The sequence below is a fragment of the Petromyzon marinus genome, unplaced genomic scaffold, assembly GCF_048934315.1.
Source record: "Petromyzon marinus isolate PM22_M1 ecotype Great Lakes invasive population unplaced genomic scaffold, UKy_Petmar_22M1.pri1.0 PM_G_Scaffold_102, whole genome shotgun sequence".
Taxonomy (NCBI): domain Eukaryota; kingdom Metazoa; phylum Chordata; class Hyperoartia; order Petromyzontiformes; family Petromyzontidae; genus Petromyzon; species Petromyzon marinus.
In genome coordinates, this window is record NW_027422654.1 from 357,500 (window position 1) to 380,398 (window position 22,899).

The window sequence follows — 22,899 nt, forward strand, 5'->3', positions numbered from 1 at the left end:
AATCGAATACATTTTCGATAACATGGAAATTGATTATGGCGATTTGTTCTAATAACATAGGAATCGATCTAGCTAGTGATTTAAAGCACATAGAATCGAATCCCATTGGGATACCTACCATGAGAATCGATTGTGTAGAAAAGGAGAGCGTTTAGAATCGATTCCTAATGAGATAACATTGTAGTCTATGAATCAGAATCAGAAAGGGTTTTATTCACCATGAAAGTTCACACCAACACGGAATTTACTTTGGCAGGATGGTGCATACATTCAACATATAGGAATCTAAAATCTTAAATAAGTTTTAAACAAATCTTACTATAATAATAAGGGTTAAAAGTCTAACTACCACCAAGGGGCTGAAGTATATAAAATTGAATAAATATCGAATATAAAATAGCTTTAAGTAATTTAAAAATAAAAAATACAAATAGGTTAACATAGTTAATATCGGCAAGGTTTCATTATGTAGATAAAATGTTAAAATCAGTGTAAGCCCTTGGCCTTGTTTAACAGGCCAGCAGCAGATGGGAAGAAGCTGTCTTTATGGCGTGAGGTTTTGGTCCTGATGGACCGAAGCCTTCTGCCGGAGGGGAGTAGCTGAAACAGAGAGTGTCCAGGGTGGGAGGAATCCGCCACAATCTTCCTCGCTCGCCTCATGGACCTTGTCGTGTGCAGGTCCTCGAGGGTTGGTAGATTGCAGGCAATCACCTTCTCAGCAGTGTGGATGATACGCTGCAGTCTGCTCTCGTCCTTGGCAGTGGCAGCAGCGTACCAGATGGTTATGGAGGAGGTGAGGATGGATTAGCGGTGCCTGTACCCGTGCTTCCGTTTTCTAACCAACAGGTGTCATCATGTCATTACATCACCCCCCCCCACCCCCCCCCCGTAATAAAAAAACATGTAGCCTTCCTGGCTAATATCTTGTTTGGTTCTTTCGGTAAAGTCACCACGTAGAATGAGAATAAAATAATAAAATAAAACAATAAAATTCTCACGACGTTTCGGCCACGACACAAGTGGCCTTCTTCAGGTGAAAGGAACAAACCTGTCGGGACGACAGAGCTACAATAAATGACGGAGCTTCAATAATGAAGCTCTGAAGAAGGCCACCTGCGTTGTGGCCGAAACGTCGTGAGAATTTTATTGTTTTATTTTATTATTTTATTCTCATTCTACGCGGTGACTTTACTGAAAGAACCAAAGAAGATGAATCCTTACAGTCACAAAAGGTTTAAATCGAAATTTTCCTGGCTAATACTCAAATAACAGGTAAGTGCGCCCATGTGCAGGATAACAACAACAACAATATCTATAAAAGCAGGACTCCAGTTATTTTCCTTAAAAAGGCAGAACAATCTGCAGGAACAACACCTAAAGACGAGGGAACAAGGAGCGAAGGGAACATTTACGAAAGGGAACAAGACTTAGGAAAACGAACAGAACAGAACTGAACAACAACCACAACCTCTCCGCCATTCCCGACCAATACCCAGAATATGGAATCAACGGAATCGCAAGCATTTGGACCGAGTTAACCTCGACCAGAACTGAACAACAACAACAACAACAACCACAACCTCTCCGCCATTCCCCGACCAATACCCAGAATATGGAATCAACGGAATCGCAAGCATTTGGACCGAGTTAACCTCGGCCAGAACTGAACAACAACAACAACCACAACCTCTCCGCCATTCCCGAGCAAATACCCAGAATCAGGAATCAACAGAATCGCAAGCGTTTGGACCGAGTTCGCGACGCCGAGTTCCGTTGACGGGGGACGGGTCTTCCGCCCCTGCTCGGGCGGTGCGCGTGCCACGAGAACGGCCGGAGACACACGGGGTGCAACGCAGGAGGCACGGGTGCAGCAGGAGGCACGGGTGCAGCAGGAGGCACGGGTGCAGCAGGCTCGGCGGCAGCAGCCACCTCCCTCGGTCCCGGCGAGGCTTCGATGCGACGGGCGGCACGGCGCGATCCTTCCGACGCACGCCGTCTGAACGCACACGCCATCCCCGGCTCGCCGGACGCACTGGACGCTGGCGGACCAATTTTCGGAGACGGGGGAAGAGGCAATCCGTGGCAGGACAAACGGCTTCGGCCGAGACGGACGGACGAACCAACGGCGAAGACCCAGCCGGAAACGCGCAAACTGCGGCCGCTTAACCTCGGTCACTTCCACGGGCTCTTGCCGGGGGGCTGATGCAGCTTAGGGGACGTAACCAACCGGCACCCGCAGGCAACATAACCATGCTCCGTCACCGATGGGCCATGCTAGCACGTGATCCCGTTTCCCCGCAATACGTTCATTACTCTTTGGTTCTATTCGGTAAAGTCATGTATTTTTACCTGCGTGGTGACTTTACCGAATAGAACCAAAGAGTATGGATCCTTGCAGTCACGAAAGCTTCAAATCTAGAATACGTTCGTTGTTTCGCCCGTCTTTGGCGGCGTTAAATTTTGCCGCCTCCCGAGCCGTGGAAATGCATTGCGGGGTAATTTTCACATGCTCTGGGCAACTTGGATTTCCCCTTAGCCAGTGGCAAACCCAATTGGGCATCTACAGGGGGTACATTCTGCCTCCCATACATGAGAAAAAATGGTGAAAATCCCGTGGAAGTATGAGGGGCCATCCTATATGCAGCTAGTACACTCGGAACATGCAAATCCCAGTCCGTTTGCGCCGCGTCAATCGCCTGACAGAGCATGGAGGTCAGAGTTCTATTCAGGCGCTCCACCATCCCATCTGTCTGGGGGTGGTACGGCGACGTTTTAATTATCTTAGCACCTAAAGCGTCGCAAACCTCGCGCAGCAGTTTAGATGAGAAATTCAAAATTATCCTGTATCTAAATCACAACAGTGTTTGTGTTCATCATCAAGTGCAGCAAACGATTTTCATCCACAGACGTCACTTATGCTCAGACGGCCTAAGCACAGCTCAATGGGGAACCAAATGAAGACGTGTATTTGTTATTGTGGCCATGCACTCTAAACTACGGACCACACAGTAAACCGCTGTGGTCTGCGCCCCTTCAACGCAGGAGAAATATCAAAACTAAACCACCTCTCTCCTGAAGCCCTCTCGCGAAGACCAGCAAGCCTCAGCGTCAGCATTTAGCTGCTGAGCACATCGCTGGTGCCGTCGCGCGCGAGAATGGAATTTCGGAATTGCTCGGATTTCGCACGATTCAGGAAAAATGACCCAAACACTCTCAGAAAGATCCTCAAAACTCGGGACGGACGGCAGCCAGGCGCGGTTCGTCCACCAGGGGGCGACAGGGGCGCTGACGAATGTAACTCCGGCCCCACGGGGTTCAAATTTGAGTGCGACAGCCACCGCAGTTGCCACAGCTCATCTGCAACGCGTCGTGAGACAAAGGCAAAGGCGCAGCTCTGCAACGTGTCGCTTGTGCCACGGCCCCCCGGGTGGGACGGACCTCCAACAGAAGATGCTGCGGTGAGCTCCTCTCGAGGGGCATCTGGGCCCTACACTTCCAAGCTATCCATCTGCTTGTTGAAATAGGCGAGAGTGCCCACACTTTACCCCACCACCACCACACGTGCGTCCTGACGATCGACTGCCCATTATGACTGCTTTGACTGCGATCACACCACAGACGCTTTCCAAAAGATCACGGCCGTGCGTCGTTTCTTCGGTATTGACGAGCAAAGCGAGCGGACGATACTGCGTCGCGAGGCAGTGAACCCCTTTCACCTTGCCTCGGCTGTGAAGCCCTTCCGTTTGATTTAATCTCGCACGACCTGAGGAATGCGAAATTAATTTCAGATTTGTTTCCACGAGGAACACATCGGTGGTGGTGGTGGTGGAGGGGTTTGTGATGCCGGCTGTCCAGGATTATAACTCATGCTGGGCGACCACTACGACACTGACGTTTAATGGCCAAAACAATAAACATTTGATATAAAATACCCAACATGATATATGGGTGGTTGAGTGTCTGGGTGAGTGGGTGGGTGGGTAAGTTGTTGGGTGAGTGGGTGGGTGGATGAGTGAATGGGTGGATGAGTCAGTGGGTGAGTCGCCGGGTGAGTTGGTGAGCGGACAAGTGAGTGGCTAGATGAGGATGCTAATCTATGGGTCTCTTTGTGAATCTACCCCTTACAAATTTGTCCTCCTTCCGTACCCCTCACATCATCTCCCACGTGGCAAGTCCGATAAGACTCGATCTATAATCTCAATGGCATTTTTATGTGTATATCCCTCTGATCTCTCCGGCCTTGCCCCATCCCTCCCCCATCGTCCCTGCCTCTCCCCCCCATCTCCCCCGCCTCTCTATCCCTCCTCTCTCTGTCTCTCCTCTCTGTGTCTCTCGCTCTGCCTTCGACCTGTCTCTCTCCACCCACCCCTCCCGCGACTTTCCTTCTGGCCCCCTCTCGCTCCCACCTGGCCCTGTCCGCGTCCTGCCTCTGCTCCTCCCTCTTGCCCTCGGCCCACCTCACTGCACGCTCTCCCCTCTGGGCGTCTTGATGTCCGTCATCTCTCCCTTCTTGCTCTTCCGTAATTTGAGGCTCCTCCTCTCTGCCCTGACTTCTTTTCCCTCCTCGCTCTCCTCTCCCTTCCCGCTCCATCGGAGCTCTTCGGTCGCTCTCCTCGTTCCCGAGCGACGGTGGCCGTGCGGGGAGCAAACCTGTAACGTCACAACCATCACCGCCGTCAGCATCACCTCTAACACCGTCACCAACGCCATCAGCGTCACCAACGCCATCACCTCCAACACCGTCACCTCCGTCAGCACCATCAACAACAACAAGCGGCAGGCTACGTGCATATTCTTTGGATCTTTCGGTAAAGTCACGTAGATAAGTGACTTACCGTAAGACCCAAAGAATATGAATTCCTGCAGTCACAAAAGCTCTAAGTCACGGCTATAAGTGCACTTGAAGGTCACGTGAAGTGTCGAACGCCTGGTGCTGGCAGGAGGTCAAGGGACAGACCCAGGTGCCACGGGTCGACTCACTGAGCCTGCTGCCGCTCCTCTGCACTCCGTTGTTGCAGGAGGGCGACTGCCTCAAACTGCCCAGTAGCAGCGTCCTTCACGAGCCTCCTCCACTGACTCTGAAGATGGTCCACACAAACTCCACTCACTCATCTGTAGAACAGGGGGAGATCACACAAACTCCACTCACTCATCTGTAGAACAGGGGGAGATCACACAAACTCCACTCACTCATCTGTAGGACAGGGGGAGATCACACAAACTCCACTCACTCACTCACTTTGTAGAACAGAGTGAGATCATACAAACTCCACTCACTCAATCTGTAGAACAGGGGGAGATTATACAAACTCCATTCACTCACTCTGTAGAACAGGGGGAGATCACACAAACTCCACTCACTCATCTGTAGAACAGGGGGAGATCACACAAACTCCACTCACTCATCTGTAGAATAGGGGGAGATCACACAAACTCCACTCACTCATCTGTAGGACAGGGGGAGATCACACAAACTCCACTCATCTGTAGAACAGGGGGAGATCACACAATCTCCACTCACTCATCTGTAGAACAGGGGGAGATCACACAAACTCCAGTGACTCATCTGCAGAACAGGGGGAGATCACACAAACTCCACTCACTCATCTGTAGAACAGGGGGAGATCACACAAACTCCACGCACTCATCTGAAGAACAGGGGGAGATCACACAAACTCCACTCACTCATCTGTAGAACAGGGGGAGATCACACAAACTCCACTCACTCATCTGTAGAACAGGGGGAGATCACACAAACTCCACTCACTCTGTAGAACAGGGGGAGATCACACAAACTCCACTCACTCACTCTGTAGAACAGGGGGAGATCACACAAACTCTACTCACTCATCTGTAGAACAGGGGGAGATCACACAAACTCCACTCACTCATCTGTAGACCAGGGGGAGATCACACAAACTCCACTCACTCATCTGTAGAACAGGGGGAGATCACACAAACTCCACTCACTCATCTGTAGAACAGGGGGAGATCACACAAACTCCAGTCACTCATCTGTAGAACAGGGGGAGATCACACAAACTCCACTCACTCACTCTGCAGAACAGGGCGAGATCACACAAACTCCACTCACTCACTCTGTAGAACAGGGGGAGATCACACAAACTCCAGTCACTCATCTGTAGAACAGGGGTAGATCACACAAACTCCACTCACTCATCTGTAGAACAGGGGGAGATCATACAAACTCCATTCACTCATCTGTAGAACAGGGGGAGATCATACAAACTCCACTCACTCATCTGTAGAACAGGGGGAGATCATACAAACTCCATTCACTCATCTATAGAACAGGGGGAGATCATACAAACTCCACTCACTCATCTGTAGAACAGGGGGAGATCACACAAACTCCACTCACTCACTCTGTAGAACAGGGGGAGATCACACAAACTCCACTCACTCTGTAGAACAGGGGGAGATCACACAAACTCCACTCACTCACTCTGTAGAACAGGGGGAGATCACACAAACTCCACTCACTCTGTAGAACAGGGGGAGATCACACAAACTCCACTCTGTATAACAGGGGGAGATCACACAAACTCCACTCACTCACTCTGTAGAACAGGGGGAGAATCACACAAACTCCACTCACTCATCTGTAGAACAGGGGGAGATCACACAAACTCCACTCACATCAGCTAAGCCACGGATTATTAAATGCGAATTATAACTATCATTTGCATTATCAGCTGCTGTGTTGACCAACTATTCGAGCGAAACCATCAATAAAACGCAGACACACACCACACACACAGTCACACACCACAACAACAACAACAACCGCCATTCGCCACTAAGTGGCGGTGACGTCACCACGACGCTTGTGCCAGGCTATGTGCACCCTGAGGCCACGTGAAGTGTCGAATGCCCGCTGGCAGGAGGTCACGGGGCAGACCCACACACAGTCACACACCACACACAGTCAGACACACACCACACACACACCACACACAGTCACACACCACACACACACAGTCACACACCACACACACACAGTCACACACACCACAGACACATCACACACACCACACACACCACACACACCACAGAAACATCACACACAGTCACACACCACACACAGTCAGACACACACCACACACACACCACACACAGTCACACACCACACACACACAGTCACACACCACACACACACAGTCACACACACCACAGACACATCACACACACCACACACACCACACACACCACAGAAACATCACACACAGTTACACACCACATACACAGTCACACATCACACACACCACACACACAGTCACACACCACACACACAGTCACACACATCACACACACACCACAGACACATCACACATACACACCACACACACACCACACACAGTCACACACCACACACAGTCACACACATCACACACACACCACACACACACCACACACACAGTCACATCACACACACACCACACACACAGACACCACACACACACCACACAGTCACACACACCACACACACAGTCACACACACACCCCACACATACACCACACACACACCACACACACACCACACACAGACACCACACACAGACACCACACACTCACAGACACCACACACACACCACACACACACCACACACACAGACCACACACACACACACCACACACACAGACCACACACACACACACCACACACACAGTCACACACACACCACACACACACCACACACACATCACACACACACCACAGACACATCACACACACACACCACACACACACCACACACACACCACACACACACACTACACACACACCACACACACACACCACACACAGTCACACACACCACACACACACCACACACAGTCACACACACCACACACACACACCACACACACACCACACACACCACACACACACCACACACACACCACACACATCACACCACACACACCACACACACAGTCACCGACCAGTTCTAGGCCCGCCCCAGGCTCTATCCACGTGGGTGACCCACTCGGCCCCCACACTCACCCCCAGCGAGGCGTCTTTGTCCTTGGGTGTGCACACGTGGAACGGCGCCTCTACTGCTGCTGTTGTTGTTTCTGCTGTTGTTGTTATCGTTGCTGTTACACCTCCCAGCGGGTTGATTGTCTCACGTGTCACGTGCCCTTCAAGACTCGCGGGACATCTTCCGGAAGACTCTTCCGGCCGTCTTAAGCATGGCGCGGGACATCTTCCGGAAGACTCTTCCGGCCGTCTCAAGCGTGGCGCGGGACATCTTCCGGAAGACTCTTCCGGCCAGTCTCAAGCGTGGCGCGGGACATCTTCCGGAAGACTCTTCCGGCCAGTCTCAAGCGTGGCGCGGGACATCTTCCGGAAGACTCTTCCGGCCGTTTCACGCGTGGCGCGGGACATCTTCCGGAAGACTCTTCCGGCCAGTCTCAAGCGTGGCGCGGGACATCTTCCGGAAGACTCTGCCGGCCGTCTCAAGCGTGGCGCGGAACATCTTCCGGAAGACTCTTCCGGCCGTCTCACGCGTGGTGAGCGACATCTTCCGGAAGAATCTTCCGGCCCGTCTCAAGCAGTGGCGCGGGACATCTTCCGGAAGACTCTTCCGGCCGTCTCAAGCGTGGCGCGCGACATCTTCCGGAAGACTCTTCCGGCCGTCTCACGCGTGGCGCGGGACATCTTCCGGAAGACTCTTCCGCCCTGCGAATGCGTCACGTGATCACAGCCGCGCGCAGTCGCCTGTCCGTGTTAGCGGCACGAAACGTCGGACCTCCTGCACTCACTCCACACGAGGACATTGTTTAGTGTATAAACACACCACGACGGTGAGTGGGTGGGTGGGGGGGTGAGGGGGTGAGTGAGGGGGTGAGGGGGTGAGTGAGGGGGTGAGTGAGGGGGTGAGTGAGGGGGTTGGTGAGGGGGTGAGTGAGGGGGTTGGTGAGGGGGTGAGTGAGGGGATGAGTGAGGGGGTGACTGAGGGGGTTGGTGAGGGGGTGAGTGAGGGGGTTGGTGAGGGGGTGAGTGAGGGGGTTGGTGAGGGGGTTGGTGAGGGGGTGAGTGAGTGAGGGGATTGGTGAGGGGGTGAGTGAGGGGGTGAGTGAGTGAGGGGGTGACTGAGGGGGTTGGTGAGGGGGTGAGTGAGGGGGTTGGTGAGGGGGTGAGTGAGTGAGGGGATTGGTGAGGGGGTGAGTGAGGGGGTGAGTGAGGGGTGGGTGAGTGAGGGGGTGAGTAAGGGGGTTGGTGAGGGGGTGAGTGAGTGAGGGGATTGGTGAGGGGGTGAGTGAGGGGGTGAGTAAGGGGGTTGGTGAGGGGGTGAGTGAGTGAGGGGATTGGTGAGGGGGTGAGTGAGGGGGTGAGTGAGGGGTGGGTGAGTGAGGGGGTGAGTAAGGCGGTTGGTGAGGGGGTGAGTGAGTGAGGGGATTGGTGAGGGGGTGAGTGAGGGGGTGAGGGGGTTGGTGAAGGGGTGAGTGAGTGAGGGGGTGAGTGAGGGGGTGAGTGAGTGAGGGGGTGAGTGAGGGGGTTGGTGAGGGGGTGAGTGAGGGGGTGGGTGAGGGGGTGAGTGAGGGGGTGAGTGAGGGGGTTGGTGAGGGGATGAATGAGGGGGTGAGTAGGTGAGGGGGTAGGTGAGTGAGGGGGTTGGTGAGGGGGTGAGTGAGTGAGGGGGTTGGTGAGGGGGTGAGTGAGGGGATGAGGGGGTGAGTGAGTGAGGGGGTTGGTGAGGGGGTGAGTGAGGGGGTGAGTGAGGGGGTTGGTGAGGGGGTGAGTGAGGGGGTGGGTGAGGGGGTGAGTGAGTGAGGGGGTGGGTGAGTGAGGGGTTTAGTGAGGGGGTGAGTGAGTGAGGGGGTGAGTGAGGGGGTTGGTGAGGGGGTGAGTGAGGGGGTGAGTGAGTGAGTGAGGGGGTTGGTGAGGGGGTGAGTGAGTGAGGGGGTGGGTGAGTGAGGGGGTTTAGTGAGGGGGTGAGTGAGTGGATGGGTGAGTGAGTGGGGGGGTTGGTGAGGGGTGAGTGAGGGGGTTGGTGAGGGGGTGAGTGAGGGGGTGAGTGGATGGGTGAGTGAGTGAGGGGGTGACTGAGGGGGTTGGTGAGGGGGTGAGTGAGGGGGTTGGTGAGGGGGTGAGTGAGTGAGGGGATTGGTGAGGGGGTGAGTGAGGGGGTGAGTGAGGGGTGGGTGAGTGAGGGGGTGAGTAAGGGGGTTGGTGAGGGGGTGAGTGAGTGAGGGGATTGGTGAGGGGGTGAGTGAGGGGGTGAGTGAGGGGTGGGTGAGTGAGGGGGTGAGTAAGGGGGTTGGTGAGGGGGTGAGTGAGTGAGGGGATTGGTGAGGGGGTGAGTGAGGGGGTGAGTGAGGGGTGGGTGAGTGAGGGGGTGAGTAAGGGGGTTGGTGAGGGGGTGAGTGAGTGAGGGGATTGGTGAGGGGGTGAGTGAGGGGGTGAGGGGGTTGGTGAAGGGGTGAGTGAGTGAGGGGGTGAGTGAGTGAGGGGGTGAGTGAGGGGGTTGGTGAGGGGGTGAGTGAGGGGGTGGGTGAGGGGGTGAGTGAGGGGGTGAGTGAGGGGGTTGGTGAGGGGATGAGTGAGGGGGTGAGTGGGTGAGGGGGTAGGTGAGTGAGGGGGTTGGTGAGGGGGTGAGTGAGTGAGGGGGTTGGTGAGGGGGTGAGTGAGGGGATGAGGGGGTGAGTGAGTGAGGGGGTTGGTGAGGGGGTGAGTGAGGGGGTGAGTGAGGGGGTTGGTGAGGGGGTGAGTGAGGGGGTGTGTGAGGGGGTTGGTGAAGGGGTGAGTGAGTGAGGGGGTTGGTGAGGGGGTGAGTGAGGGGGTGGGTGAGGGGGTGAGTGAGTGAGGGGGTGGGTGAGTGAGGGGTTTAGTGAGGGGGTGAGTGAGGGGGTTGGTGAGGGGGTGAGTGAGGGGGTGAGTGAGGGGGTGAGTGAGTGAGTGAGGGGGTGAGTGAGTGAGTGAGGGGGTTGGTGAGGGGGTGAGTGAGTGAGGGGGTGGGTGAGTGAGGGGGTTTAGTGAGGGGGTGAGTGAGTGGATGGGTGAGTGAGTGGGGGGGTTGGTGAGGGGTGAGTGAGGGGGTTGGTGAGGGGGTGAGTGAGGGGGTGAGTGGATGGGTGAGTGAGTGGGGGCTAATGCCCCACTCGCCACTCCCCATTAGGTGGGGGCCGATGCCCTCCCCCCCACCCGCCATTTGGGGGGGGGAGGGTCAATGACGTCATCCCCCCACTCGCGCTTTAACCGCGCGGATGACGTAATGGTTTGACTGACGGCTGCTCAGAGTTAATTAAAAACTCCTACTAAGCCCTTGTGTCAACAAGCCAACGGCGCGCCGAATAGATCAATAATTAATAATTAATTAATTGCGCGCGCGCACTGACCGCTGTCCCACCGCTCTTCACACATACACAGACACAGACACACACACAGACACACAAACAAAGACAAAGATCCCCCATATAGCCTTAACAGACTGTAGGGGCAAGTGCTGTTAGCGAGCACCTATGAAGGCCGGAACGGTACACGAGGGGGTGGGTGGCCAGCACCACGCCCGACCGCCTTTGTCTCCCCAGTCGCGATGTTTACACACCGCACCAGGTACTCATTTGAGGCTGAGTCGACCTAGGGGAGGCCCGGGACCGGTTCAGATAATCGTCACTGGTGTTGGCCGTGAGCGGGAATCGAACCCGGGTCGCCAGGTTCATAGCGCAGCGTAGCGCTAACCGCTACACTATCGCTCCCCACACACAGTACACACACAGTCACACACACACAGTCACATACACAGACACACAGACACACACACACAGACACACACACAGACACACAGACAGACACATACACACAGACACACAGACAGACACACAGACACAGACACACAGACAGACACATACACACAGACACACAGACAGACACACAGACACACACACACAGACACACACACAGACACACACAGACAGACACACACACAGACAGACACACACACAGACACACACAGACACACACACACAGACACACACACACACAGACACACACACAGACAGACACACACAGACACACACACACAGACACACACACATACACACACAGACACACACACACAGACACACACACAGACACAGACACACACACAGACAGACACACACACAGACACACACACACACAGACACACACACACACACAGACACACACACATACACACACAGACACACACACAGACACACACACACACACAGACAGACACACACAGACAGACACACACACAGACAGACACACACACACACACAGACAGACACACACACAGACAGACACACACACACAGACACACACACAGACAGACACACACACACAGACACACACACAGACAGACACACACACAGACACACACACAGACACACAGACACACACACACAGACACACACAGACACACAGACACACACACAGACACCACGTGCACCACGTGTCACAACGTCAGTCTGTGCTAAGGGCTTCATTATTGAAGCTCCGTCATTAATTGAAGCTCTGTCGTCCCGACAGGTTTGTTCCTTTCACCTGAAGAAGGCCGCTTGTGTCGTGGCCGAAACGTCGTGAGAATTTTATTGTGTTTTATTTTATTATTTTATCATTCTCATTCTACGTGGTGGTGGTGACTTTAATACCGAAAGAACCAAAGAAGATACTCTACGGGTCTCTGTGTGAGTCACTGGGTCTCTATGTGAGTCTGTGGGTCTCTGTGTGAGTCTATGGGTCTCTGTGTGAGTAGTCTATGGGTCTCTGTGTGAGTAGTCTATGGGTCTCTGTGTGAGTTTATGGGACTTTGTGTGAGTAGTCTATGGGTCTTTGTGTGAGTAGTCTATGGGTCTTTGTGTGAGTCAATGGGTCTCTGTGTGAGTAGTCTATGGGTCTCTGTGTGAGTCTAATTTTCTCTGTGTGAGTAGTCTGTGGGTCTCTGTGTGAGTCAATGGGTCTCTGTGTGAGTAGTCTGTGGGTCTCTGTGTGAGTAGTCTATGGGTCTCTGTGTGAGTCTAATTTTCTCTGTGTGAGTAGTCTGTGGGTCTCTGTGTGAGTCAGTGGGTCTCTGTGTGAGTTTATGGGTCTTTGTGTGAGTAGTCTATGGGTCTTTGTGTGAGTCTATGGGTCTCTATGCGAGTCAGTGGGTCTCTGTGTGAGTCAGTGGGTCTCTGTGTGAGTCTGTGGGTCTCTGTGTGAGTCTGGGTCTCTGTGTGAGTAGTCTATGGGTCTCTGTGTGAGTCTGTGGATCTCTGTGTGAGTAGTCTATGGGTCTCTGTGTGAGTTTTTGGGACTTTGTGTGAGTAGTCTATGGGTCTTTGTGTGAGTCAGTGGGTCTCTGTGTGAGTAGTCTATGGGTCTTTGTGTGAGTAGTCTATGGGTCTCTGTGTGAGTTTATGGGTCTTTGTGTGAGTAGTCTATGGGTCTCTGTGTGAGTTTATGGGTCTCTGTGTGAGTAGTCTATGGGTCTCTGTGTGAGTTTATGGGACTTTGTGTCATTAGTCTATGGGTCTTTGTGTGAGTCTATGGGTCTCTATGCGAGTCAATGGGTCTCTGTGTGAGTCTAATTTTCTCTGTGTGAGTCTAATTTTCTCTGTGTGAGTCTAATAATCTCTGTGTGAGTCTGTGGATCTCTGTGTGAGTAGTCTATGGGTCTCTGTGTGAGTTTATGGGACTTTGTGTGAGTAGTCTATGGGTCTTTGTGTGAGTCTACGGGTATCTGTGTGAGTCTAATTTTCTCTGTGTGAGTCTGTGGATCTTTGTGTGAGTAGTCTATGGGTCTCTGTGTGAGTCAATGGGTCTCTATGCGAGTCAGTGGGTCTCTGTGTGAGTCTGTGGATCTCTGTGTGCATAGTCTATGGGTCTCTGTGTGAGTCTGTGGATCTCTGTGTGGTGAGTCTATGGGTCTCTGTGTGTGTAGTCTATGGGTCTCTGTGTGAGTAGTCTATGGGTCTCTGTGTGAGTAGTCTATGGGTCTCTGTGTGAGTAGTCTATGGGTCTCTGTGTGAGTAGTCTGTGGGTCTCTGTGTGAGTAGTCTATGGGTCTCTGTGTGAGTCTAATTTTCTCTGTGTGAGTAGTCTGTGGGTCTCTGTGTGAGTCAGTGGGTCTCTGTGTGAGTTTATGGGTCTTTGTGTGAGTAGTCTATGGGTCTTTGTGTGAGTCTATGGGTCTCTGTGTGAGTCTGGGTCTCTGTGTGAGTAGTCTATGGGTCTCTGTGTGAGTCTGTGGATCTCTGTGTGAGTAGTCTATGGGTCTCTGTGTGAGTTTTTGGGACTTTGTGTGAGTAGTCTATGGGTCTTTGTGTGAGTCTATGGGTATCTGTGTGAGTAGTCTATGGGTCTCTGTGTGAGTAGTCTATGGGTGTCTGTGTGATGAGTCTATGGGTCTCTGTGTGAGTCTAATAGTCTCTGTGTGAGTCTGTGGATCTCTGTGTGGTGAGTCTATGGGTCTCTGTGTGGTGAGTCTATGGGTCTCTGTGTGAGTAGTCTATGGGTCTCTGTGTGATGAGTCTATGGGTCTCTGTGTGGTGAGTCTATGGGTCTCTGTGTGGTGAGTCTATGGGTCTCTGTGTGATGAGTCTGTGGGTCTCTGTGTGAGTAGTCTGTGGGTCTCTGTGTGATGAGTCTATGGGTCTCTGTGTGGTGAGTCTATGGGTCTCTGTGTGATGAGTCTATGGGTCTCTGTGTGAGTAGTCTGTGGGTCTCTGTGTGGTGAGTCTATGGGTCTCTGTGTGGTGAGTCTATGGGTCTCTGTGTGAGTAGTCTATGGGTCTCTGTGTGAGTAGTCTATGGGTCTCTGTGTGGTGAGTCTATGGGTCTCTGTGTGAGTAGTCTATGGGTCTCTGTGTGGTGAGTCTATGGGTCTCTGTGTGAGTAGTCTATGGGTCTCTGTGTGAGTAGTCTATGAGTCTCTGTGTGAGTAGTCTATGGGTGTCTGTGTGAGTAGTCTAGGGGTCTCTGTGTGGTGAGTCTATGGGTCTCTGTGTGGTGAGTCTATGGGTGTCTGTGTGGTGAGTCTATGGGTCTCTGTGTGGTGAGTCTATGGGTCTCTGTGTGACGAGTCTATGGGTCTCTGTGTGGTGAGTCTATGGGTCTCTGTGTGAGTAGTCTGTGGGTCTCTGTGTGAGTAGTCTATGGGTCTCTGTGTGGTGAGTCTATGGGTCTCTGTGTGGTGAGTCTATGGGTCTCTGTGTGAGTAGTCTGTGGGTCTCTGTGTGAGTAGTCTATGGGTCTCTGCGTGGTGAGTCTATGGGTCTCTGTGTGGTGAGTCTATGGGTCTCTATGTGGTGAGTCTATGGGTCTCTGTGTGGTGAGTCTATGGATCTCTGTGTGGTGAGTCTATGGGTCTCTGTGTGAGTAGTCTATGGGTCTCTGTGTGAGTAGTCTATGGGTCTCTGTGTGAGTAGTCTATGAGTCTCTGTGTGAGTAGTCTATGGGTCTCTGTGTGAGTAGTCTATTGGTCTCTGTGTGGTGAGTCTATGGGTCTCTGTGTGAGTCTGTGGATCTCTGTGTGAGTAGTCTATGGGTCTCTGTGTGAGTTTTTGGGACTTTGTGTGAGTAGTCTATGGGTCTTTGTGTGAGTCAGTGGGTCTCTGTGTGAGTAGTCTATGGGTCTTTGTGTGAGTAGTCTATGGGTCTCTGTGTGAGTTTATGGGTCTTTGTGTGAGTAGTCTATGGGTCTCTGTGTGAGTTTATGGGTCTCTGTGTGAGTAGTCTATGGGTCTCTGTGTGAGTTTATGGGACTTTGTGTCATTAGTCTATGGGTCTTTGTGTGAGTCTATGGGTATCTGTGTTAGTCAATGGGTCTCTGTGTGAGTCAGTGGGTCTCTGTGTGAGTCTAATTTTCTCTGTGCGAGTCTGTGGATCTCTGTGTGAGTAGTCTATGGGTCTCTGTGTGAGTAGTCTATGGGTCTTTGTGTGAGTCTATGGGTCTCTATGCGAGTCAATGGGTCTCTGTGTGAGTCTAATTTTCTCTGTGTGAGTCTAATTTTCTCTGTGTGAGTCTAATAATCTCTGTGTGAGTCTTTGGATCTCTGTGTGAGTAGTCTATGGGTCTCTGTGTGAGTTTATGGGACTTGGTGTGAGTAGTCTATGGGTCTTTGTGTGAGTCTACGGGTATCTGTGTGAGTCTAATTTTCTCTGTGTGAGTCTGTGGATCTTTGTGTGAGTAGTCTATGGGTCTCTGTGTGAGTCAATGGGTCTCTATGCGAGTCAGTGGGTCTCTGTGTGAGTCTGTGGATCTCTGTGTGCGTAGTCTATGGGTCTCTGTGTGAGTCTGTGGATCTCTGTGTGGTGAGTCTATGGGTCTCTGTGTGCGTAGTCTATGGGTCTCTGTGTGAGTAGTCTATGGGTCTCTGTGTGAGTAGTCTATGGGTCTCTGTGTGAGTAGTCTATGGGTCTCTGTGTGAGTAGTCTATGGGTCTCTGTGTGGTGAGTCTATGGGTCTCTGTGTGAGTAGTCTATGGGTCTCTGTGTGGTGAGTCTATGGGTCTCTGTGTGAGTAGTCTATGGGTCTCTGTGTGAGTAGTCTATGAGTCTCTGTGTGAGTAGTCTATGGGTGTCTGTGTGAGTAGTCTAGGGGTCTCTGTGTGGTGAGTCTATGGGTCTCTGTGTGGTGAGTCTATGGGTGTCTGTGTGGTGAGTCTATGGGTCTCTGTGTGGTGAGTCTATGGGTCTCTGTGTGACGAGTCTATGGGTCTCTGTGTGGTGAGTCTATGGGTCTCTGTGTGAGTAGTCTGTGGGTCTCTGTGTGAGTAGTCTATGGGTCTCTGTGTGGTGAGTCTATGGGTCTCTGTGTGGTGAGTCTATGGGTCTCTGTGTGAGTAGTCTGTGGGTCTCTGTGTGAGTAGTCTATGGGTCTCTGCGTGGTGAGTCTATGGGTCTCTGTGTGGTGAGTCTATGGGTCTCTATGTGGTGAGTCTATGGGTCTCTGTGTGGTGAGTCTATGGATCTCTGTGTGGTGAGTCTATGGGTCTCTGTGTGAGTAGTCTATGGGTCTCTGTGTGAGTAGTCTATGGGTCTCTGTGTGAGTAGTCTATGAGTCTCTGTGTGAGTAGTCTATGGGTCTCTGTGTGAGTAGTCTATTGGTCTCTGTGTGGTGAGTCTATGGGTCTCTGTGTGAGTCTGTGGATCTCTGTGTGAGTAGTCTATGGGTCTCTGTGTGAGTTTTTGGGACTTTGTGTGAGTAGTCTATGGGTCTTTGTGTGAGTCAGTGGGTCTCTGTGTGAGTAGTCTATGGGTCTTTGTGTGAGTAGTCTATGGGTCTCTGTGTGAGTTTATGGGTCTTTGTGTGAGTAGTCTATGGGTCTCTGTGTGAGTTTATGGGTCTCTGTGTGAGTAGTCTATGGGTCTCTGTGTGAGTTTATGGGACTTTGTGTCATTAGTCTATGGGTCTTTGTGTGAGTCTATGGGTATCTGTGTTAGTCAATGGGTCTCTGTGTGAGTCAGTGGGTCTCTGTGTGAGTGCGAGTCTGTGGATCTCTGTGTGAGTAGTCTATGGGTCTCTGTGTGAATAGTCTATGGGTCTTTGTGTGAGTCTATGGGTCTCTATGCGAGTCAATGGGTCTCTGTGTGAGTCTAATTTTCTCTGTGTGAGTCTAATTTTCTCTGTGTGAGTCTAATAATCTCTGTGTGAGTCTTTGGATCTCTGTGTGAGTAGTCTATGGGTCTCTGTGTGAGTTTATGGGACTTGGTGTGAGTAGTCTATGGGTCTTTGTGTGAGTCTACGGGTATCTGTGTGAGTCTAATTTTCTCTGTGTGAGTCTGTGGATCTTTGTGTGAGTAGTCTATGGGTCTCTGTGTGAGTCAATGGGTCTCTATGCGAGTCAGTGGGTCTCTGTGTGAGTCTGTGGATCTCTGTGTGCGTAGTCTATGGGTCTCTGTGTGAGTCTGTGGATCTCTGTGTGGTGAGTCTATGGGTCTCTGTGTGCGTAGTCTATGGGTCTCTGTGTGAGTAGTCTATGGGTCTCTGTGTGAGTAGTCTATGGGTCTCTGTGTGAGTAGTCTATGGGTCTCTGTGTGAGTAGTCTGTGGGTCTCTGTGTGAGTAGTCTATGGGTCTCTGTGTGAGTCTAATTTTCTCTGTGTGAGTAGTCTGTGGGTCTCTGTGTGAGTCAGTGGGTCTCTGTGTGAGTTTATGGGTCTTTGTGTGAGTAGTCTATGGGTCTTTGTGTGTAGTCTATGGGTCTCTGTGTGAGTAGTCTATGGGTCTCTGTGTGAGTAGTCTATGGGTCTCTGTGTGAGTAGTCTATGGGTCTCTGTGTGAGTAGTCTGTGGGTCTCTGTGTGAGTAGTCTATGGGTCTCTGTGTGAGTCTAATTTTCTCTGTGTGAGTAGTCTGTGGGTCTCTGTGTGAGTCAGTGGGTCTCTGTGTGAGTTTATGGGTCTTTGTGTGAGTAGTCTATGGGTCTTTGTGTGAGTCTATGGGTCTCTGTGTGAGTCTGGGTCTCTGTGTGAGTAGTCTATGGGTCTCTGTGTGAGTCTGTGGATCTCTGTGTGAGTAGTCTATGGGTCTCTGTGTGAGTTTTTGGGACTTTGTGTGAGTAGTCTATGGGTCTTTGTGTGAGTCTATGGGTATCTGTGTGAGTAGTCTATGGGTCTCTGTGTGAGTAGTCTATGGGTGTCTGTGTGATGAGTCTATGGGTCTCTGTGTGAGTCTAATAGTCTCTGTGTGAGTCTGTGGATCTCTGTGTGGTGAGTCTATGGGTCTCTGTGTGGTGAGTCTATGGGTCTCTGTGTGAGTAGTCTATGGGTCTCTGTGTGATGAGTCTATGGGTCTCTGTGTGGTGAGTCTATGGGTCTCTGTGTGGTGAGTCTATGGGTCTCTGTGTGATGAGTCTGTGGGTCTCTGTGTGAGTAGTCTGTGGGTCTCTGTGTGATGAGTCTATGGGTCTCTGTGTGGTGAGTCTATGGGTCTCTGTGTGATGAGTCTATGGGTCTCTGTGTGAGTAGTCTGTGGGTCTCTGTGTGGTGAGTCTATCGGTCTCTGTGTGGTGAGTCTATGGGTCTCTGTGTGAGTAGTCTATGGGTCTCTGTGTGAGTAGTCTATGGGTCTCTGTGTGGTGAGTCTATGGGTCTCTGTGTGAGTAGTCTATGGGTCTCTGTGTGGTGAGTCTATGGGTCTCTGTGTGAGTAGTCTATGGGTCTCTGTGTGAGTAGTCTATGAGTCTCTGTGTGAGTAGTCTATGGGTGTCTGTGTGAGTAGTCTAGGGGTCTCTGTGTGGTGAGTCTATGGGTCTCTGTGTGGTGAGTCTATGGGTGTCTGTGTGGTGAGTCTATGGGTCTCTGTGTGGTGAGTCTATGGGTCTCTGTGTGACGAGTCTATGGGTCTCTGTGTGGTGAGTCTATGGGTCTCTGTGTGAGTAGTCTGTGGGTCTCTGTGTGAGTAGTCTATGGGTCTCTGTGTGGTGAGTCTATGGGTCTCTGTGTGGTGAGTCTATGGGTCTCTGTGTGAGTAGTCTGTGGGTCTCTGTGTGAGTAGTCTATGGGTCTCTGCGTGGTGAGTCTATGGGTCTCTGTGTGGTGAGTCTATGGGTCTCTATGTGGTGAGTCTATGGGTCTCTGTGTGGTGAGTCTATGGATCTCTGTGTGGTGAGTCTATGGGTCTCTGTGTGAGTAGTCTATGGGTCTCTGTGTGAGTAGTCTATGGGTCTCTGTGTGAGTAGTCTATGAGTCTCTGTGTGAGTAGTCTATGGGTCTCTGTGTGAGTAGTCTATTGGTCTCTGTGTGGTGAGTCTATGGGTCTCTGTGTGAGTCTGTGGATCTCTGTGTGAGTAGTCTATGGGTCTCTGTGTGAGTTTTTGGGACTTTGTGTGAGTAGTCTATGGGTCTTTGTGTGAGTCAGTGGGTCTCTGTGTGAGTAGTCTATGGGTCTTTGTGTGAGTAGTCTATGGGTCTCTGTGTGAGTTTATGGGTCTTTGTGTGAGTAGTCTATGGGTCTCTGTGTGAGTTTATGGGTCTCTGTGTGAGTAGTCTATGGGTCTCTGTGTGAGTTTATGGGACTTTGTGTCATTAGTCTATGGGTCTTTGTGTGAGTCTATGGGTATCTGTGTTAGTCAATGGGTCTCTGTGTGAGTCAGTGGGTCTCTGTGTGAGTCTAATTTTCTCTGTGCGAGTCTGTGGATCTCTGTGTGAGTAGTCTATGGGTCTCTGTGTGAGTAGTCTATGGGTCTTTGTGTGAGTCTATGGGTCTCTATGCGAGTCAATGGGTCTCTGTGTGAGTCTAATTTTCTCTGTGTGAGTCTAATTTTCTCTGTGTGAGTCTAATAATCTCTGTGTGAGTCTTTGGATCTCTGTGTGAGTAGTCTATGGGTCTCTGTGTGAGTTTATGGGACTTGGTGTGAGTAGTCTATGGGTCTTTGTGTGAGTCTACGGGTATCTGTGTGAGTCTAATTTTATCTGTGTGAGTCTGTGGATCTTTGTGTGAGTAGTCTATGGGTCTCTGTGTGAGTCAATGGGTCTCTATGCGAGTCAGTGGGTCTCTGTGTGAGTCTGTGGATCTCTGTGTGCGTAGTCTATGGGTCTCTGTGTGAGTCTGTGGATCTCTGTGTGGTGAGTCTATGGGTCTCTGTGTGCGTAGTCTATGGGTCTCTGTGTGAGTAGTCTATGGGTCTCTGTGTGAGTAGTCTATGGGTCTCTGTGTGAGTAGTCTATGGGTCTCTGTGTGAGTAGTCTATGGGTCTCTGTGTGGTGAGTCTATGGGTCTCTGTGTGAGTAGTCTATGGGTCTCTGTGTGGTGAGTCTATGGGTCTCTGTGTGAGTAGTCTATGGGTCTCTGTGTGAGTTTTTGGGACTTTGTGTGAGTAGTCTATGGGTCTTTGTGTGAGTCAGTGGGTCTCTGTGTGAGTAGTCTATGGGTCTTTGTGTGAGTAGTCTATGGGTCTCTGTGTGAGTTTATGGGTCTTTGTGTGAGTAGTCTATGGGTCTCTGTGTGAGTTTATGGGTCTCTGTGTGAGTAGTCTATGGGTCTCTGTGTGAGTTTATGGGACTTTGTGTCATTAGTCTATGGGTCTTTGTGTGAGTCTATGGGTATCTGTGTTAGTCAATGGGTCTCTGTGTGAGTCAGTGGGTCTCTGTGTGAGTCTAATTTTCTCTGTGCGAGTCTGTGGATCTCTGTGTGAGTAGTCTATGGGTCTCTGTGTGAGTAGTCTATGGGTCTTTGTGTGAGTCTATGGGTCTCTATGCGAGTCAATGGGTCTCTGTGTGAGTCTAATTTTCTCTGTGTGAGTCTAATTTTCTCTGTGTGAGTCTAATAATCTCTGTGTGAGTCTTTGGATCTCTGTGTGAGTAGTCTATGGGTCTCTGTGTGAGTTTATGGGACTTGGTGTGAGTAGTCTATGGGTCTTTGTGTGAGTCTACGGGTATCTGTGTGAGTCTAATTTTATCTGTGTGAGTCTGTGGATCTTTGTGTGAGTAGTCTATGGGTCTCTGTGTGAGTCAATGGGTCTCTATGCGAGTCAGTGGGTCTCTGTGTGAGTCTGTGGATCTCTGTGTGCGTAGTCTATGGGTCTCTGTGTGAGTCTGTGGATCTCTGTGTGGTGAGTCTATGGGTCTCTGTGTGCGTAGTCTATGGGTCTCTGTGTGAGTAGTCTATGGGTCTCTGTGTGAGTAGTCTATGGGTCTCTGTGTGAGTAGTCTATGGGTCTCTGTGTGAGTAGTCTATGGGTCTCTGTGTGGTGAGTCTATGGGTCTCTGTGTGAGTAGTCTATGGGTCTCTGTGTGGTGAGTCTATGGGTCTCTGTGTGAGTAGTCTATGGGTCTCTGTGTGAGTAGTCTATGAGTCTCTGTGTGAGTAGTCTATGGGTGTCTGTGTGAGTAGTCTAGGGGTCTCTGTGTGGTGAGTCTATGGGTCTCTGTGTGGTGAGTCTATGGGTGTCTGTGTGGTGAGTCTATGGGTCTCTGTGTGGTGAGTCTATGGGTCTCTGTGTGACGAGTCTATGGGTCTCTGTGTGGTGAGTCTATGGGTCTCTGTGTGAGTAGTCTGTGGGTCTCTGTGTGAGTAGTCTATGGGTCTCTGTGTGGTGAGTCTATGGGTCTCTGTGTGGTGAGTCTATGGGTCTCTGTGTGAGTAGTCTGTGGGTCTCTGTGTGAGTAGTCTATGGGTCTCTGCGTGGTGAGTCTATGGGTCTCTGTGTGGTGAGTCTATGGGTCTCTATGTGGTGAGTCTATGGTTCTCTGTGTGGTGAGTCTATGGATCTCTGTGTGGTGAGTCTATGGGTCTCTGTGTGAGTAGTCTATGGGTCTCTGTGTGAGTAGTCTATGGGTCTCTGTGTGAGTAGTCTATGAGTCTCTGTGTGAGTAGTCTATGGGTCTCTGTGTGAGTAGTCTATTGGTCTCTGTGTGGTGAGTCTATGGGTCTCTGTGTGAGTCTGTGGATCTCTGTGTGAGTAGTCTATGGGTCTCTGTGTGAGTTTTTGGGACTTTGTGTGAGTAGTCTATGGGTCTTTGTGTGAGTCAGTGGGTCTCTGTGTGAGTAGTCTATGGGTCTTTGTGTGAGTAGTCTATGGGTCTCTGTGTGAGTTTATGGGTCTTTGTGTAAGTAGTCTATGGGTCTCTGTGTGAGTTTATGGGTCTCTGTGTGAGTAGTCTATGGGTCTCTGTGTGAGTTTATGGGACTTTGTGTCATTAGTCTATGGGTCTTTGTGTGAGTCTATGGGTATCTGTGTTAGTCAATGGGTCTCTGTGTGAGTCAGTGGGTCTCTGTGTGAGTCTAATTTTCTCTGTGCGAGTCTGTGGATCTCTGTGTGAGTAGTCTATGGGTCTCTGTGTGAATAGTCTATGGGTCTTTGTGTGAGTCTATGGGTCTCTATGCGAGTCAATGGGTCTCTGTGTGAGTAGTCTATGGGTCTCTGTGTGAGTCTAATTTTCTCTGTGTGAGTAGTCTGTGGGTCTCTGTGTGAGTCAGTGGGTC

At 51.2% G+C, this 22,899-nt stretch overlaps 1 long non-coding RNA gene across 2 annotated transcripts; it reads right to left on the bottom strand.

Moving 5' to 3' along the window:
- Positions 1–888: 888 nt before the first annotated feature.
- LOC142908817 (uncharacterized) lies at positions 889–8,220 on the bottom strand. Of its 2 annotated transcripts, XR_012932004.1 has the most exons (4): positions 8,027–8,220; positions 4,981–5,112; positions 4,458–4,650; positions 889–2,039 (listed from the first exon to the last, which is right to left on the bottom strand). It is a non-coding gene; the product is annotated as an uncharacterized LOC142908817 (long non-coding RNA). The 2 variants fall into 2 exon arrangements; XR_012932003.1 differs by lacking the exon at positions 889–2,039 and having other exon boundaries at positions 4,296–4,650; positions 8,027–8,219.
- Positions 8,221–22,899: the final 14,679 nt, after the last annotated feature.